Here is a 19,108-nt window from a genome sequence, read left to right as displayed (position 1 = left end):
TTAGAAAGCAATCCCCCTCCATGAAATAAAGGGGGGGTAAGGTTTGCTACTGCATGATGCAGAGAAATTTCCACTTTCAAATGTACATCCATTATGAAAACACACACTACCCTTAAGGTCTTTGGACATGCCCCAAACCAAGAAGGGGAATTATTTTATTTAGAAGCATATTAAATAAACTGGGCCTTTACTTCTTATACCACCAATTTCAGGAGTTCACTCTACAAGGATAGCATGCAGAGTTGTACATGGTACAGTCACAAAAGCAAACAAGCGACAACCAGAAAATCCTTTTTTCGAAGCGATGGTGGGACTATTTTTAAAGAATTTCTATCTATAAATTGCAGCAGAGAGGTGGGGATCTTTACTGCAAACTGGCTTCCTCTGCAGGTGCACTGCTTTCTAGCTCTGCTAGGAAGCCTCTAGTACATTTTTTTTTTTTATTTCTCCCTGCAAAAGTCTTCCAACCCATCACTAGCTGGTTGATGACCAGTTAGCTCCAGCAATCATCCTGCCTCTGCCCAGCACATTCTGGGGGTAGAGGCTCATACACATGACTACATCCAGCTTTCTTTTGCGAGTGCTGGGATCTGAACTATGGAGCTAAAGGGCATCGTCTCGGTGTTTTTGCATTTGCAGATACAGTCTGGGAACCTGAGGTTTAAAATTGAAATACACCGTACTCCAAGCATCCATTTTCTTAGGTCCACGCTGCCAACATGGCTCTGCCCATCTCCTGATGAAGACATACAAAAAGAAGGGGAGGCATGTAGGCATCAGGTTATTGTGTAGTTTACATTCTGATTTCCTGTCTAAATGTTGTGTAAACTCTGCTCCCCAACTGTCCCCCTGATATGTCATTAAAGCAGCTTCCAGCCAATCAATGAGCAGGGGAGAGACTGGGGCTGGACTTCCTGCCAGCCAGGGGAGGAGGAGTCAGGGGAAGAAGGCAGAGGAGTGGTCCACCAGGAGAGGTCCAAGGAAGAAGAAGGAGGAAGGAGCTGGAGCCGAGGAAAGCTAGAAAAGCGCAAGTATCACTGGGATGTTTGCTGGGAGTAAGACAAAATTGATAAAGGGTTAAAGAACAAACTTAAACCGCTCAGATTGTGTTGCGAAGCCTTGTATTATAAGAGTCTCTGCGGGGCGTGGTGGCGCACGCCTTTAATCCCAGCACTCGCTCGGGAGGCAGAGGCAGGAGGATCTCTGTGAGTTCGAGGCCAGCCTGGTCTACAAAAGCGAGTCCAGGACAGCCAAGACTGTTACACAGAGAAACCATGTCTTGAAAAAACCTAAAAAAAAAAAAAAAAAAAAAAAAGAGAGTCTCAATTATTTGTGTGATAGCCGGGTTAAAAAAATAAGCTAAAAGAAACAAACCCTGATTTATGAAAATAATTTCAATGGTCCCAGAGTACTTCCCACAAGAAAGCCAAGAGGTAGCTCTGGTTGGAAGAACCAAGCCATTGCGTTTTCCATGGGTCAGGAAGGCCTATTCCCAGCAAGGAGCAGGAAGATCCGTGTTTTCACATGGTGGCAAATGTCCCCTTTGGATTTGCTTCAAACCTTAGAGGCTGATTTTCTGATAAACAAATTCTCTCTTATTAGAGGTTATCGGGTGGCTAGCGGGTGAGGGTTCTGATGGAAAGAGATTACCCACAATTCATTTTTGCCTATACAAGAGGTCAGGACCTCTGCCTGTACTAGGTCTTGACCAGGGATGTGGGGCCCACATGACCCAGATGGAGGCTATGCACTACAGCAAAGTTCAAGTATACCATTAACTGGCACAGCTTTTATGAGCATTGAAACACGCTGCTCTCTGCAGCAAGGGGTTGGAATGCCAACCCTGGCTCCAATCAGCACCCATAAGCCACAGAGGGAGGCGCAATGTCCTGAACAGCAGTTGGCCAAACGCGCGTTGCGGGAGGTGCAGCTGCCAAGCCTTTCATGTTTACCAGGAAGAGAGTGTGTTGATTTTGCAGATTTTTGATAATGTTTTCACAGCCAGTGTTATTCCCAACCCATTTCAAAACGCAATCTGAGAAATGCCCTGTCCCTCATCCGTCTGCTTCTACTTCAACCGTTTCATCAACCTGAAACACAGAAGGCCCCCTTCTCTTTCCTGACCACACCTCCATGAAGCCAAGAGGAAGCAGGGATCTCTGCCAGAGCAGCGCAGGGCAGGGAGAAGGAACTCAAACTCAGACGTGGAACACGGTGGCGTAGGACCCTGGCCCTAAGGCTCTAAGACATCTAAGTAGGCCAGATAAGAGCAGTTAGAAAGATCCTTACAACTCTGTCTTTGAGCCTGTGGTTGTACGTAACTGTTTTTACTTTTACAACAAGCCACCCAGGTGCAATAGGCCATGAAAACAAACAAGGCCTCGCATGGACTGGAAGATTACTTTAGACTAAGGGCAAAGACTAGACAAAGCAAGGAGCCATCTTGCAAGATGGGCCTAAATGCTAGGACAGAGGTACTCTAGACGAGAAATGGCCACCAACAAAACTCACTGAGCCTGCTCAGGCCCTTTTGAGTACTGGGTTCTTAGATTGTTTTCTAATGGTATTTTTCTTTCTTTTAACACAATCTTGAACATTGACTATTTTGTAGGTGGGGGGCCGGGGGGAGGGATTGATTTAAAAGAGAAAAACACGTCCTTGGGAGAGACCCAGAAAGAATGCTGCTTGCAGTAAGACTTGTTCCCATGTCTCCCGCTCACACATGCTCAGCTAGGCCCATGAGCAATCTGTTGCCATAGGCGATGCCCAGCAGCCTCTGCCATACACTGATCCAATGGGGGAATTGTCTAGCCAGTTCCCAACCTGGTCCTGCTCTGTTTTGGTTAGTACCCTACTCAGGGTATGACCCAAAATTGCCTGGGGTCTCCTTAGAAGGGCTCCTGGGAACACTGATAATCCCCTTTCCATCCAAGAAGATTGTAACTGAGGGGACCAACTCAGTTTTGATCATGGATCTGAGCTGTGTACACACCTCAAATGGAAGTTGCTCTATCTTAGAAGCATCACGATAGACAATCTGCATGCCTCATCATCAGTGAAATGTGTATAGACCCAGCACTCTATGGATTCCATCACTTCCACCACACTTATAGGAGCTTCAGAGAGGAAACCAGCCCAACAGAAGCTGAACAGTCACTCCAGACACTGCACCTGAAGATGATGAGACAGAGGAGATGCTTTACAGGAACTGAGAACTTGAGTTTGAATGAGCTGAGTTGCCTTAAGAATGAAGGTGCCCTCTGGTATGGATAGACGTTTGGCCAAAGCTGTCTAAAGTGCCAGTAAGAAGAGCCTTCCCCCAATACCACAACCAAAAGGACAGCAGCTACGTGAGGTCAAACCAAGTTCTCATGGAAGCTGCTTCCATCCCCTCTAGACACAGCCCTGGACCAAGGGTCACCACTGTCCACTCGGCTCACTCTAGCTAATCCATACCCCTAAACTGATATCTACTGTAGGCGTAGATATTTTTACTTTTTAAAACTATTTTATTTGGGTTCTTATAACTACCCCGATCCCCTCCAACCCTCTCCCCCACCCCAACACTAAGTAGGCAAGAAAGAAGGCTAGAGGGGTCGGAGACATGGACCTCTTTAAACTACTTCCTACTGATAAAGGTCATCAGGTTCCTAGCGGCAGGTCCAATCTTCTTCGTCAGAATATCCAGCAATCTAGCAGTCCAGCAATCCTGCAATAGCAAACACAGCAGCGGAAACCAGCAACATCAGGGGGAACAGCAGCTACCACAGGCCTCTCAGGGCTCTCCCATTTATACCCTCTCCAGAGTCCCCAGAATTAAACTATCTGGGCAAAAAAACATACCCCTCCTAGAGCATGAGACAATCATAGCTAATGGCTGTGGACTAACTGAGGCAGCCTCACATTCCACACCTGGAATTAAAAAACAAAAACATATTCACATAATCCAAAATCTCATTACAATCTACATTTGCCCAACCATAAGAAACATGGACTTCAGGTGTCCATCCTGAGGCATAAGGCTGTGCTGGAGTAAGTGACAAGAGGGGGACTTCTTTAGGTGGGACCACTTAGCCAGTGACAATGGCTAAGTAATCCCATCACCAAGGAGTCAGGCAAATTTGGGGCCACCCTGGGCACACAAGGAAGCAAGAAAGCATTATACAAAATAAAACAATAAACAAAAGAGTGATTACTAGTCCACCACCATCACCTGGTGTGTGTTTAAATGATTCCCTGAGAGATCTGAGGGAGAGAATACATTGACATGGGGAGGGCTGGATAGCGGGACTGTCCAAGGGAAAAAAAGGAATCAAGCAGAAGAAGATGGCGGAGGGGCAACTAGAAAGAATAATAACAGTGCATACATTTGCAAAAGCCATAATTAAATCTATTACTTGGCATACTAGCCAAAAAGATCAAACTATAAAGCTGTGTCCATACTGAACGCAAATCCTCTGATCCTACCCCAGACACACTGAGTGAAAACTTGTGAAGAGGCCAGAAGCCTGTGTCTTCATGAACTTTCCATATGATTCCGACACAGCTGAAGTCTGGGGTCTAGTGCTTATGCTATTAATAATATGACCCACAATGGTAAATCAACAAATGCAGCATCATTTGAACAGGCTTACAGAGCAATCTCTAATATATTACCTTGCAGATACCTCTCTGGACCCCAGGGCCCTACAATTTACTTTGCATTTCAGAGATAAATAAAGTAGCAATATTACCCTGCCTTATAGATAAGGAGATTGAAGTGGGGGCGGGGTTGTTACAAATTACCCCTGCCCAGAGCCCTAGAGTGCACACTCACGCATTGACAACCTCATTGTAATCAGAGACTTAACTCCAAGTAATTAAAAGTTACCAGCCCATACCAGTTTCCTTTCTCCACAGCCCACAGAGATGCTGTTGACAGCAGGGATGAGATTCACTTCCTTTGTACTTAGTCCATTGGTACTCACTTCAAAGTGAGCACTTCTTAAGACCACCGTAAGCTGTGGTGATGAACAGAAAAGGTGACTTTAAAACCACTAAGAGTCTCAAAGCTGGCCCGACACAGACAGCAGTCCTCAGCTTACAGGCTGAGTGCCAAAAGTTCACTAACAAACGGAGGGCTGGGACTCACAGTGCATCTTCCTGGGATATGATGTAGAGACAGTGTGTAAAAACCATCAAGTCATGTCACAAAAACTTGTCTGCAAAAGGCAAAGGCAGGAGGACTAAGAAGTTTAAATTCCAACTTCCAGCCTAAGCCCAAAGCCCACATCATTTAGCATCCTGGGCCTCAGTTTCCTCACCCAGAAGTCACAATACTCACCTTAAAGGAGGGTTTGGAGGATCAGGTGGCAATGTACACAGTGTCAGGCACACCAAAGACACTCAACAAATTACTGGTTCCAAAAAAGAGTGGGGAAAGAAGTAGAGTGCTAAGCTCAGAGGTTGTAAAAGTAACTTTTATTCTCCTGGCTCAGCTGTTGTCTGGGAGGCTAACTGCCTCCTTCTGCTAACCTAGGCCTAGTCCTGGAAGCTTCTAGCCTCTGTACAATCTACCCTAGGCCTAGAATGTTTTCAGCCTCTGAGACTTACTGCTTAATAAGCTCACCCTTACTTGTTCTTTCTGAACCTGGGCTGGCTGGTTCAACTCAGCTGTTCTGGCTCAAACTCTTCTCCCAGCTGACTTATTCAATCTGGCTTCTCTCTTTCAGCCTCTGAGTTGCTCTCCTTGCCCTCAAACTAACTCAGCAATCTGCTCTAATCTGCTGGCTTCTTCTCATTTTCTGGCTCATTCCATCTTCACCTGAGTTCTCTCGAGTACTCTATCTCTCTAGTACTATCCCATAGTAATAGAGTAAAACTGCCTGCTCTCTCTGTAATACTGTCTCTTAGATAGCTTCCATTTCCTCTCTCTTCTGGACGAGTTGGGTATAACCTATTCAGTCAAACCTTCTCTGATTCGTAACCTTTTCTGCCAGTCAATTAACATCACTTTCAAACACGGGTGCTTCCTTCTACAAACTACCTTCATCTTCACTGTTTGGGATTAAAGGCATGTATCACCACACCTAGATCTAAGCTTTTCTTTACCTGATACTTGCTCTATACCAGGCTGGCCTTGAACTCACATCTGTTTGCCCCTGTCTCCTGGATTAAAGGCATGCTTGTATTCCAGCTGGATCACACAGACCTAGAAGGTCTTTGGATTTGATCTCTTGCCAGAACAGCCATGTTCTGAATTAGCATTTCTCTACAAGAGGTTATTTTACCATTCCTTGCTCTCCCCTCTTTGGATTTTCTTCAGCTATTAGCTCAATGGTCACTTCCTTGAGAACCTTCTGTGGCCCCTCCCTGAACAGGGTCAGATCTCTCTAGTATGCGCTTCAGTGGCCTCAAGTACCTCCTCATCAGGGCCTTACAATGGTTTGTAATGATTTTACTCTATTTGGCTTGTCTTCCTATGATCACATCCACAGGCACCCTCTTCCAATGGGTGCACACCAACCCCAGATGGGGGTTTGCAGTAAATGAAGGTGCAGGACGCCATACAAGTTTAGGGATTACCGAAGCTCTCCCTATATCAGCCCTGGCACAACCAGACGCCTACAGGCAAGGCATGGAAAAATAATGCTGCCAAGTGCAACGACTGAGTGCTGTCATGCACCAAGAGCAGTCCTGGGAAATCTTCATAAACCTGTCGAGATGGACAGTCACCTGCTGCAGAAAACGAAACTGGAAGTCAGGAAGGTTAAGCAAACGCTCCCAAGCAAAGTAAACAAGAAGCATGGCCAGAAACGAGAACTCAAACGAGTTGATTGCAAAGAGTGTGTACCTCGGCCACATTCAGCTACCAGTCACCGAATGGGATTTAAGCTTCTGTGGAAAGGAAACAATTCCAGTTCCGGTTCTTCCACTGCTCTGTGACCCAGGGTAAAGTCACCTCACCACACCAGGCTCCAGGGACACTCCCTGCTCAGTAATGCAGGAGTACAGCACATGACCAGTTCAGAAGAGACACAGTACTGTTGAGCCCACAGAATGCTTACCAGTCAAAAATCTACCAGGAAATGACACCTCCCTGGCCAGGGACTCAGCCACGCCACGGTTGCTAAGCTATCACCCAAACTGGGAGTTATTACAAGCTTTGAACTTTGACAGAGGCCAACAAATTGTTTACTAGGCTCCCCCCCGCCCCCCCCCCCAGGAACCTGGAACAAGCCAACCACAAACACTAAGGGAAAGGAGACTGCTTACGTATATCTAAATAAGCCCAAACCTCCCCTTCCATGGTGGAAAGCTGTAAAAAGGAGCATGTATCCATCCTATAACCTCCTTGGGCTGACACTCATCAGCAATCTTCTCTGCAGCACGAGGCCCCTCTGGGGCATGCCCAACATATGCACAGCTGTAGGGGCAGCCTTCTGATGCCAGGGCCATCCACCAACCAAGACTTCCTAGTCTCAGCCCCTGCGCTGCTGCTGTACAGAGCTGGAATTTACAGTCTCTCCTACAAAGCCTTACAAGGTCAAAAACGTTCGTGTTGTGTAATTCCGATGATGAAAAGGCTGTGGAGCAGCCCCGGCTAAATGGCCAATACAAATGACACTACAGAAACCTAACAGCCAAAATGTGGACTCAGCACCGGGCACCACTGGAGCCTTTGAGCCTGGTGCTGGCCCAGCTTCAGCGGCACATAGGCCTACTCCTGTACTGGTTCCTACGCCCTGCCAGTTCCCACCAAGAATGTGCACAGTTACCCCTAGCACCCTGCCCTATTGCCCCAGCACCATAATAGGGGACACAAAAGAGCTGGCATTCGTGTGAGAATGAACCCTGAGGCTCACACTCCACAAAGCAAAAGCGGGCAGCAACTTTAGTGGGTACAGCAAGGCAAGAGGGAAACGGTAAGCCTGTAAAATGGGTCATCAAGGACAGAAGAGGAAGAAAAGGACTATTCGTCTTGCTTGTCAAACATCAAACCTAGAAACACATAAAGTATTCCTGGGGCAAGGAAGTAGGGAGAGTCGAGAGTAATGAGGAGTGAGAAAGGGAAAGGGAAAGAGAGGGGTGGTAGAAAGAGGAAGAAAGTTCCCTCAACCTGAAGTTGCCTTGGTCTTGCTCTGCACCACCCCCACCCCCACTAACCAAGACCCTTCTAAAGTGAGCCTTGACATTCTAACCTAAATATGCCTTTAATTCCAGCACTTGGGAGGCAGAGGCAGGAGGATCATTGTGAGTTCAGGGTCAGCCTGGTCTACAGATCCAGTCCCAGGACAGCCAGGGCTACTCAGAGAGACCTTGTCTTAAAAATAACAACAACAAGAAGAAAATAGGCCTTGAACATACACATTCCTGCATTTGCCTCCAGTAGTTTATTTGCATTACAGGCCTCTGTCACCAGGCCTGGGTCTTAACATGTATTTCTTTCTTGCTTTGTTAATTAGCATTCAACATACTAGATATCATTTTCAAACCAAGTGTCAATATATACTCCTTGAGCCCTTCTTTAACCCTATGTTTACTAGGTTAGCACTTCCTTCTTCAAGGTAATGCCACTATACCTAAGTCCTGGCATTTCATCAACTCCATCTTTGGGAGTCTTACAGAAAGTCTCTTCTGAAGATGAGGAAAAAAAAAAAACCTAAAGAGAAATTGTGCCAAATGTTATTTTATGCCATTGGATCATAAATGCCACCAGTTCCCACACTCATGTCAATACTCAATCAGGGAGCAGAGCGTACATGTACAAAATGCAGGAGTAATGACTGCAGGGCCAGAGTTCTTTTCTGCATGACCAAGCAGAAGACACACAGGGGCCAATTTACAAGGTTGGTACTAAGCAACAGGAAACATGGGCTCTGATGTATTGTGTACGTGTTTATAGGTCAGGCATTTACTGGTGCTTATAGACATGCTAAATCAACCTTTAGAACAAAACTCTAGGCCAATTTTATCAGCTCAACTTAAGACGGAGGCGGGTGTTGCATTTAGCCCCAACTCATAAAAATGAATCAAAACACACACACACACACACACACACACACACACACACACACACTAGCTCCAGAACTATCCAGCTGTTCCTGGTGATGGAGAGGAAGGAGGCAGGACCTCAAAATACCTGGACACCCTCTCTTCTGCATGTTGATGTGGCAAGAGGGTTAGGAGGCCTACATGCCAGAAGCAGCCTGTGGACAGCTTCTCCATGGCTCTGATACGGAGGCTCACCTCCTAAACTGTTACCTCACAGTTCTGCTCTTGGACATTTTAAAAGCTAATCAACTGCCGCTATGTAAGACTTCAGCACAGAGGAGCACGGTGTGGCCTGATCAGGCTTTGGGGATAAGAAAACAATCTGAACCACTTTATTTAAGCCCCACTCCCAGATTTCACTATAACTTTCAAGTCGCAAAGCGAATCCTACTAGAGTCCTTTCCAGGGCTGGCTTTCCTGTTTCATCCTAGGCCATCATATATGAAAACTTTATGGTGGAGACACAGCACCAAGCAAAGTGCCCAGCAGGCCAGTTCTACAGCCAAGCTCTATACCCTAAACTGAGTGGATGTATGGAGTATGGAAAAGCAGTTACAGAGGTGATCGGACTCTCATTTGGAAAACCAGAGAAAATGAAACCGTATTTATCAACAGTCTTACCACAGTATTATTTTGGGACATTTCCTTATAGTTGCTCATAAATATTTGGCATGTGGTTGTGACCACAGCTTATGCATAATTCAATTTTTTTCCTCTGACTTCTATTCAGACTTGATAATCAAGAGTCATAGGTCCTACGGCCCCTCCTCTGTCCCAGCCACCTCCCTGCCCAGATGAATTAGACCCCTTCCTCTTCTACTCTGCCACTCTCCTCAGAAGCCATGCGAGTCACACCCCTCTGAAACATTCCTAATTAGGTTACTCGGTAGGCTCGCCCATGAAGCACAGCCCTCCCAGGGCAGTCTCACTATAAGCTTTGGTTTTTTTTCCTGGCAGAACAGAGACATATGTCAACATGGGCTAGGCTGGAGCAGCAGTGCCATGGCTAATTTGTTTTAGTCATTCTCCCACTTTCTTCTCTCTCTCTCTCTCTCTCTCTCTCTCTCTTTTTGTGGTTTCAGTTTTGCTGCAGACAAAATATAATTTCTCTCATGCATATTTAACTGATTATAATAAAAGTTTCTTAGAATTACTATTGACCAACTGTAAAATCACATAAGCCAGAAAAAAACTCTGAGGACCTGAGACGTGGATCAATGTGCTATTTTAAAATAGGAAAGTAGCTGATCTACAAATAAATAAGCCCTGACAGCTATAAGCCAATGATGATTCCTGACACAATTACAGAACAAATAATATTAGGAAAGGGAAGTATGAGTACACAAAGATAAAGCCTTTAAAAAGTCATTTTTCTCATACAGTGGTTATCAAGTTGATAGCCCAAGTGAGGTGCAAGAGATTTATATTTCAGCAATATCTAAAAAAAAAAAAAAAATTCTGCTGTAAGGAACCAGAGTGGTGGCTAGGTGGTAAAGGACTTGCCACTCAAGCATGAGAACGTGGGGTCAATCACTAGAACCTACATAAAAGCCAGGCATGGTAATGAATGCTGGTGGTCCCAGCACTGGGGAGGCAGAGACAGCCAGATCCACGGGGCTTGCTCACCCACCAGCCTAATCTAATCCAGGAAGAGACCCTGTCTCAGGAAACAAGGTGGATGGTTCCTGAAGAACAACACCTGAGGTTGGCTTCTGGCCTATACACACACAGACACACACACACACACACACACACACACACACACACACACTCTTCACCTATAACTCACTAGAAGAAAAAGAAAAAAATTTTTTCACTACTGTCTTCCTAAGCAAGGTGACAACCATCTCCACTGAACTGTCCCTCCTTTGGGTCAATCGCACATACACATACCCCTCATGAACTTAAGTTTGGCTGGGCTACTCATCTCCTTTCCTCCAACCAGGAATCTAGAAATCATGGTCCAAAGAGGCTGGCCCAAATCCAGCCTCTATCTAGCCTCTGCCCCCCCCCACCCCCCCAACTTCCTACCCCACCCCCACCCACCCCGTTTTCATAGTTTTATTCTGTGACAAGCTGTCTACTACTACTTGGGCATGACAGTGAAAGGACTGACTACTTACAAAGGAGTACAAGGAGCTTCGCGAATAAGCTGACCCACCTCTGCAAGGAGCTGACCTTCTCACTTCCTCTGTGGGTCCTCAGCACTAATACTGTTCCAGGCACACTGGAAACATCTAGGGGGTGAATAGGTAAACACTGGCTCCACTCGCCACCGCCAGATGACCAGCTAGGAAAAGGTTGCTGGCAGCTCGATGAGGGATTTGATTCTGAGCCACGCCCTATCCAGTATCTCTTTAACAAAGACTTGGCTAAAGACACAGGAGGTAGGCTTATCAAGACCTCAGGTGGCCCAAAAAGGGCAGAGGAGCCAGTGCTTCAGGGAACAGAGTCAAGATTCAGGTGATCCTGAGAGCCCAGCCTCAAGGCCGAATAAAGCCAACTGAGCAACAACTGTGGGCTGAGAGCTGCTCTCAGCTTCCCCAAGTCCACAGACTGACACAGTATGTATCAAGATCCGTCAGAGCCCACAGTGCAGGTAATACAATCTCCTCCTCCGGCAGCAAAAGGAGGACAGTGTCCAGCCCACGAAACCCAGTACCACCCTCTCCACAGCCTGCCACCGTCAGGTCACAGGTGGGGGGGGTCTCTGCTCAGGAGACCACACTTTCATAAGTATTTTTAACAGACTCCAATCTGAAAAGGCACCAAACAGTTCATGGTAACAAGTCTCTACTCCCCCGTTGATGCTGCCACCTTCTCCTCCTCCTCCTCCTCCTCTTCCTCCTCCTCCTCCTCCTCTTCCTCCTCCTCCTCCTCCTCCTCCTCCTCCTCCAGTCTTTTTGAGACATCCTCTTACCACGTAGCCCCAGGTGCTGCTCAGCTTGCATGATCCTCCTACCTCATTCTCTTGAGTGTTAGGACTATGAGGATACACCACTACGAAACATGCTAAAACATGAACCATAGCCCCTCAGTGGTAACATTTTTGTGCTTAATCTTTTCCTTTTTTGTGGTCTACAGACTGGACCCAGGACCTAGCACATGATAGCCATAGAGACGCAACCCTGTCAGTCAGCGTCACCCCTTTCCCATGGACCCTCTTAGAGGTACTCTGCCTCTGTACAGACTGTAGTACACTCTATACGCAGTCCCAATCCCACAGAGCCCCGAGCCAACACTTGAGCTACCTCACTGCTTTCTGTGTCTGCACTCCTCCACTGTGTGGGGATTTTATGCTGATGGACTTTGAGTTACTCCAGTCTTGTGCCACACATTTCTGTGAGGAACATATACACACGTCTCAAGGACACAATTACCCCTGTAGGGAAAAAATTCAAACAAATAGAATGTTACAATCCAGACAAATACTGTCAAGTTGGATAGCACCTTTTAAAAGAGAGTAATAAATAAAATTAATGAGTGGTGGGCTTAAAAAAAATAAAAAGGCCAAAAGAAGACCTAACCCTGTGGGTCTCGAACCCGTGGAGTCAAACTGCCCTTTCACAGGGTCGAGGTTCAGATATGCTGCATATCAGATATTTACATTACAATTTATAACAGTAACAAAATTACAGTTATAAAGTAGCAAGGAAGTGTTTAAGGGTTGGGGTCACTGCAACATAAGGAACTGTATTACAGGGTGGCAGCATGAGGAAGGTTGAGAACCACTGACCTAATGAATTGTAGGATGGAGAAAAAAGGGCTAAGTGTGGAAAGTGACTACTGTTTCCTCCAGACTCCACTGGCTAGCACCAGAGCATTCAGTCCTGCTGATCATGTGCTTGACACAGCACCGGAAGCTTCTGTGTCTCATCTCACCAACTGTACAACAACCCTGGGGAGGGTACCTTTGATTGGTGATTGGCATGGAAGAGCAATGCCATGCCTGGGCACATAGTCCTGGGATGTGCAAGAAAAGCGGACACAATGCAGAAGTCAACAGCCTGGAGCCCAGCCCCAAAGGAAACTCCTGGAGCACGGCTCCTGCATCTATGGCTCCGGGAACATTGCGGAAGAGGAGGCAGAAAGACTGTGACACCCAGAATTCTGAGATGTCTGCTGTGAGACTGTCTCTCCTAGAACTGTCCATGAACTAAAAAGGCCTGAACAGTGACAGCATCAATCGATGTACGAACATAAAAGGGGTACAAAAATCTCACAGGGTCCCTCCCATTCCTACACAAGGAACTACAGGCAACTTAGGACTGCTGAGAGAGGGATGTTTATCCAATACAAACTAATTGTCCCTAAAACCGCATAGGCACAAACAACAAAAGTAAACTCATTAAAATGTATGCCTATGTTCACACATATTTACATATACATATGCAACAATAACTATTAATAACTATTACTTTGAGAGTGGAGGAAGACGTAGGAGAAGTTGGAGGAAAAAGACATGGGATGGCATGGAGGGAGAAAAGGAAAGAAAAGAAGTGATACAATTATACATTAATTAAAAATGTATTTAAAAGCCAGAAGTGGTGGTGCACACCTTCAGTCCCAGCACTCAAGAGGCAGAGGCAAGTGGATCTCCGTGAGTTCAGAGGTGAGCCTGGTCTACAGAGTGAGTTCCAGGACAGCCAGGACTGTTACACAGAGAAACCCTGTCTCAAAATAACAAAACGAAATGTGTTTAAAAAGAAAGCAAATAAGGAAACTGAGCAAGCCAGTAAGCAACACTCCTCCTTGGCTTGGGCTTCACCTCCGGCCTCCAGCTTCCTGCCCAGCCTTCCCCTCATGTTAAACTGCCGGCTGTAAAATGAAATAAATCTTTTCCTCCTCCAGTTGCTTTTGGTCATGGTCTTCATCACAGCAATAGAAGGCTGGGGGCTATTGTTCTAACCTACGGCAGTTCTCTAACTAGGCCAAGTATCAAAAGCACCTACCAAGACCTTGTAAAACTGATTTGGGGGCCCCACCTCTAAGTTTCTGAGCCAGCAGGTCTGGGTGGGGCTGGAGGATCTACATTTCTAACTAGTTCCCAAGTGACACTGATGCTTTTTGGCCCAAGGACCCAACAAGACTCTAACAGCTACTCCCTAGAAGAAAGAGATGTCACTACACTTAGTAATTAGCATGTAACATTTTACAGGAGGAATGTACCAATGAACCTGCACTGCAGGTCCAGTGGGAGAACATGTTCTATAAAACGAGGAGAAAAAAGACAAAAGCTTGGGGGCTTGCTGGCCACCAGCTTGGCTCCAGGTTGAGTGACAGGCCCTGCCTCAAAGAGTAACATAAGCAGTGATGGACCAGGACATCCATCCTTTGGCATCTGTACACATGCAAGGACACACATACCTGAACATGGATATGTACACACAAACACACTCACTCACACACATTTTAAAAGAACACAGTGAGACATGAGTGCTCAAGAGAAATGGGAACACATGTTGTATTAGCTCATATTAAGGATTTATTGGGCTAAAGATGTAACTCGGGTGGTAAAGCGCTTGGCTAGCATGCCCAAAGCCTTAGGTTTATCTCAGCCCCACAGAAGGCCAGGCACAGTGGCATATGCTTACAATCTCAGCACTCTGGAGGTGGAGGTACAAGATCAGACATTCAAATTCAGCCTCAGCAGTGTGGCAAGTGTAAGCCAGCCCGGGCTACAAGAGAACCAAGGATGACTCTGAAATTAATCTTCCTGCCTCCGCTTCCGAAGTGCTGGGACCACAGACACATTCAAAAGATACAGTGGTTTGCCTGATAGGCAGAGGGCTCCTGTCCTCAAAGGGAACATGTAGAGGCTAAATAACTAAGTGACAGAAATGTCACGAAGCACCTATGTACTCCAAGACAGTGTGGAGCAGACAGCCATCACCTCTAACACTTCCACAAAGCTATACTGAGTCTGTGTGTGCCTCAGGAGAGGCAGGGTGCTCTGTAAGTCATCAGTGATTCCTGGTGAACTGCCCTACCAATGGCCCCAACTGCCTAAACTTACACCAATTGCTGCACTCCCGTGCCTCAGTTTCCCTCAACAGAAAAGAGAGATGCTGCTAACTACTTCATGGGATCATCTAACCAAGTGACTAGCAAATAGTGAGCTAACAGATGTACCAAAGTACTGAAAATGCACACAAGATCTCCCTTTCTCTCTCTGCTGTGCTATGCTGCAATTCATCTTGCATCTAACTGACATTTCCATTAAAGTCAAATAAGCAAACAACCAAGGGCAGATTCAGAGCCACACTGATCCACCCTTAAAATGTCATGCTTTTACCTGCTAATAACTAGCATATCATAAAGCCATTCTTGGCCAGCAAGATGCCTCAGTGGGTAAAGACACTTGCCACAAAAGCTGGAGACCTGACTTCAATCCCAGGAACCCACATAAAGTCAGAAGGAGAGAACTGAGTCCACAAAGTTGTCCTTTGACCTCCACCCAGAAGACATTGCATGCACACACAAGTGTGAGAGCACACACACGCACGCCACAGTAGTATTTATTTTTTAGTGTTAAAGCCATTCTTCCAATAGCCGTTTGCTGTGCACCTACTGTGAGCTGAGAGCCACGCAAGACTCTGGAGGAAAACAGAAAAGGCTTCCTTCCCTTTTTGGTGCCTTCCACAGCTTAAGAACAGATGTGCACTCTCACCACCTGGTAACACCGAGGGGTTCATCACTATATTTACTAGCTGGACATCTGCACTTACCGAACAAGGGAAACCACAACACAGAACGACAGAAACAGAAGTGAACCAAGACCCAGGGGGAAGTTCTTAACTTTTAAGACCTAGGGCACACGGTGTTGGAGGCACTTAGGAGATACCTGGGGGTAAAGGATAGTGAAGCCTGGGCAGCCAAGGAAAGCTGCTGTTCACTTCGTACACTGCTTATATGAATGAGGGAAAAAAAAATGGAAGCCACGGAGGTAAAATGGCTTGCCCAAGTCAAATTTCCAAAGGCCACACATATCTATGACCCAGACATGATTTGATTGTCCCCTATAAGTCCAAGTACTGAAAACTTGAGCCCCAGGGAACTAGAATTCTCAGGAGGTGGAAGCCAGTTGAAGGAATTTAAGTCAGGGACACTCCACTCTCTCAGGAATGGATGAATCCAAGTCTCACAGGAGCTGGAGGCACCTGGCCCCTCCCAGGCCTCTTGTTTCCTGTCTCACCGCTTTCCTCATGAGCTCCAACCCTGGGTGACACCACCCACCAGGCAGCCCTCTCCAAAGCAGAACAGATGCTGGGGGCCAAGCTCTTGAGTCTCTAGGACTATAATCTAAATGGACCGTTTTGCTTTGTAAAGAATCCAGACTTACCCTATTTTGTCATCGTAATAGAAGATTAAACTAAGCCATTAGTGTCAGACCCATAAAGATCACTGCACAGGGTCCCCTCCTGAGGAAGACTGGTAAATAAATACTAACTGAATTAAACAGAGCCCTTCTGTTGCCAGAGAACTCTGTACACACTCCAGTCACGCTGTTTCCTATTCGCCGGAGTGTGAGCCCCGGCAGGGCGCAGGCTGGACACCAGCCGTCTCTATCACAGGGCAGGTCTTCATGAACCTCCTCACCACAGCAATGAACGCTGTTACTTCCCTCTGCCTAGAATGCCTTCCAAGATGCTGGCACACCCGGCATGCTTCCTACCCAGCCCGGCTCCAATGCCACCTCCTCCACCAGGCACAAGCAGGCACTCCCTCACCCGCTCCCACAGGACCCTGTACATGCCTGTTAGCACTTATCACACACCTCTTTGTAATCACCTTGTTTACCTACGAGGAGACAGCCCCTCGAGGGCAATGACTTTTGTCGGGGAGACCTCAGCTCCCAGCTCGGCTTGCCATGTTACGCTTGCACAACAAAAACACTTAGAAGGTGTTTAGTGAAATGGGACGTGGGCAGAAAAAAAAGAGAGAAAGGAAGAGATGAACCCAGGACCTTACCACAGACACAGAACACAAAGCCCTACACAACTGTAGATGATAAGTCTACAGTTGTGGGAGGTGGGAGGAGGGCCCGTTATTCCTTTTGCTTATATTTGAAAAAAAAAAAAACTGAGGAATTTTCTCTCCAGAGCCTGGGTGATCAGACTGGTGTGTCTGTTGTACTTGGGGAAAGCCTCGTTAGCAACGGCCCCCCGTGCAAACCTGTGACCCACCCTCCACACACAACTCCCTCCTCCTCACTCTTCCCACACCTTGCACAGGAGTCTCTAGTGTCCTCCCAATCATATCCACCTGGACTCTCTCTGTGTACCCCACCCTGAGCACGGGCACTTATCCCTGCTCATTATGCCAGTCATTAGCTCCCTGTGGGCCTCTGGCAGGGCGGCCGTCTCCCAACACTGCCCAGAGCACAGGCCACGGGAGAGGCTCCAAACCTCCGGAGCTAGAAAGGAGCTTTTCAGACAAAGGATTCACTGTCAAGGGAGGCCAAAGCCAAGACTGTGGCCCTCAGCCAGATGTGGTGAACCTGTGTACTCTGGACACCTGGAAGCTCATGCCCAGGGAGACCTCACTAAGCTGACAACACGGCAGTGGCAACCCTGTGCCATGCTCAGCATGAGTCTGCACAGATGGCATGGCTGGCTCCGCCCTCACCTCTCTGATCCTGATCCTCTGCCCACTGAGCTGCCAGTCTGGATGCGACTGTGTAAATGTGGGCACAGCCCAGAAAGAAGACCGGCAGAACTGGGGCTCACAGACGTGTCTACTCGCTCTGCCTGCCACTGCCACGCTACCCACCCAGTCAGCACTGGCTCCTTACTCTCAATCAGAACCTCCCTTTTCCAAAGACAACAGCCCTTTACGCCTTTCTGAGGCTCTGCTCCCTCCGTTCACATCTTGATTGCTATACAGAAACAAGCTTTACACACACACACACACACACACACACACACACTCTCTCTCTCTCTCTCTCTCTCTCTCTCTCTCTCTCTCTCTCTCTCGTGTTTATTGTACTCAGGATATGTTTCCTAATGCCCTGAGAATTATTCCCATGGGGAACATTCGGCTCCTCTGGAAATCTGTGACACTGAAACCCCCTTTCCTGAGTGCCTTCCTTCAGGAGCTTAACAAGGCTGGCCACCACTGATAAGCCTTGGACTGCGCAGAGAAGCTGCCGCTTGGCCAGGAGGCAGGCAGTCTGCCTCCCAAGCTGTGCGCCCCCCCTCCCCCCCTCCGGCCACATCCTCTCCAAGCCTGCTTCCCCATCCAGAAAGCACAGATGATACATCAAATCTAAAAGCTTACTGCTCAGGTTTAAAACAATATATGCACAGCACGTGAGGGCACAAGACCTGACAGGTTGTGCTCCCTTACAAAACAGGAGCCCAAAGAACATTTTGCCATTTGTTCATGCATAGTCAACTTCAAGGTATAAAAAGTGTCCTGAGGAAGGCCTCCTGCCAAAAATGGAAGAGAAGCGATGAAGGGGGGCTGCTTGGACATCGGAGGTGTTACAAATGTCTGTAGGAGTAGAGCTAACGGCCACTCACGCACCTCACTTCTTTCTCTCCCAATCCCAACCTCCACAACCACACTGTGCATTTATCTGAGTCAAGTGACTGCGCCTCATTTCCTCAGCTGCACAATAGAGATAACCTTTCCAGCAACCCTGAAGGCACAGGACACCACGGCCAGCCTTGTCCTTATTTCCTGGGTGTGCTCGGCCAAGCACCCATGCACTGGGAGCCTTGGCAGCCTGGGATCCTGCTTCTCCCTTCCAGAGCAAGCCTCTGTCTGCTTGCCCATCTTTTACCACAGAGTTACAGCCCACCTACATCTGGATTCAGAACCCCCACTTCTTCCCTCCATGTGCAAGAACTGTAATCCCTTTCCAATAGCAATGATTGGCTCAAGAAAGACATGTGACTTAAATCCAGCCTATAATGTACGAGGGGAAGACTGTGCAGTGTACTTCCAGAAGCTTCCTCAGTCCTGAGAGAGTGCCAGCATCTATCTGTTGCCTTCAGGCCTGAAGCATAAGCCGGACACGTTTGTGGAAATGCCGCAGCCCTCAATGTCAATGACAGCAAAGTAAGGCAGG

The 19,108-nt window shown here is 47.2% G+C and overlaps 1 protein-coding gene across 15 annotated transcripts in view; it reads right to left on the bottom strand.

Moving 5' to 3' along the window:
* The window catches only part of SORBS1 (sorbin and SH3 domain containing 1), a 230,501-nt gene that overhangs the window by 186,679 nt on the left and 24,714 nt on the right, over window positions 1-19,108 (bottom strand). The gene's annotated exons all lie outside the window — the stretch shown is intronic.

Source organism: Acomys minous (genome assembly GCF_964271855.1).
Source record: "Acomys minous genome assembly, chromosome: 2".
NCBI lineage: Eukaryota > Metazoa > Chordata > Mammalia > Rodentia > Muridae > Acomys > Acomys minous.
This window is presented reverse-complemented; position numbering and strand designations above follow the sequence as displayed.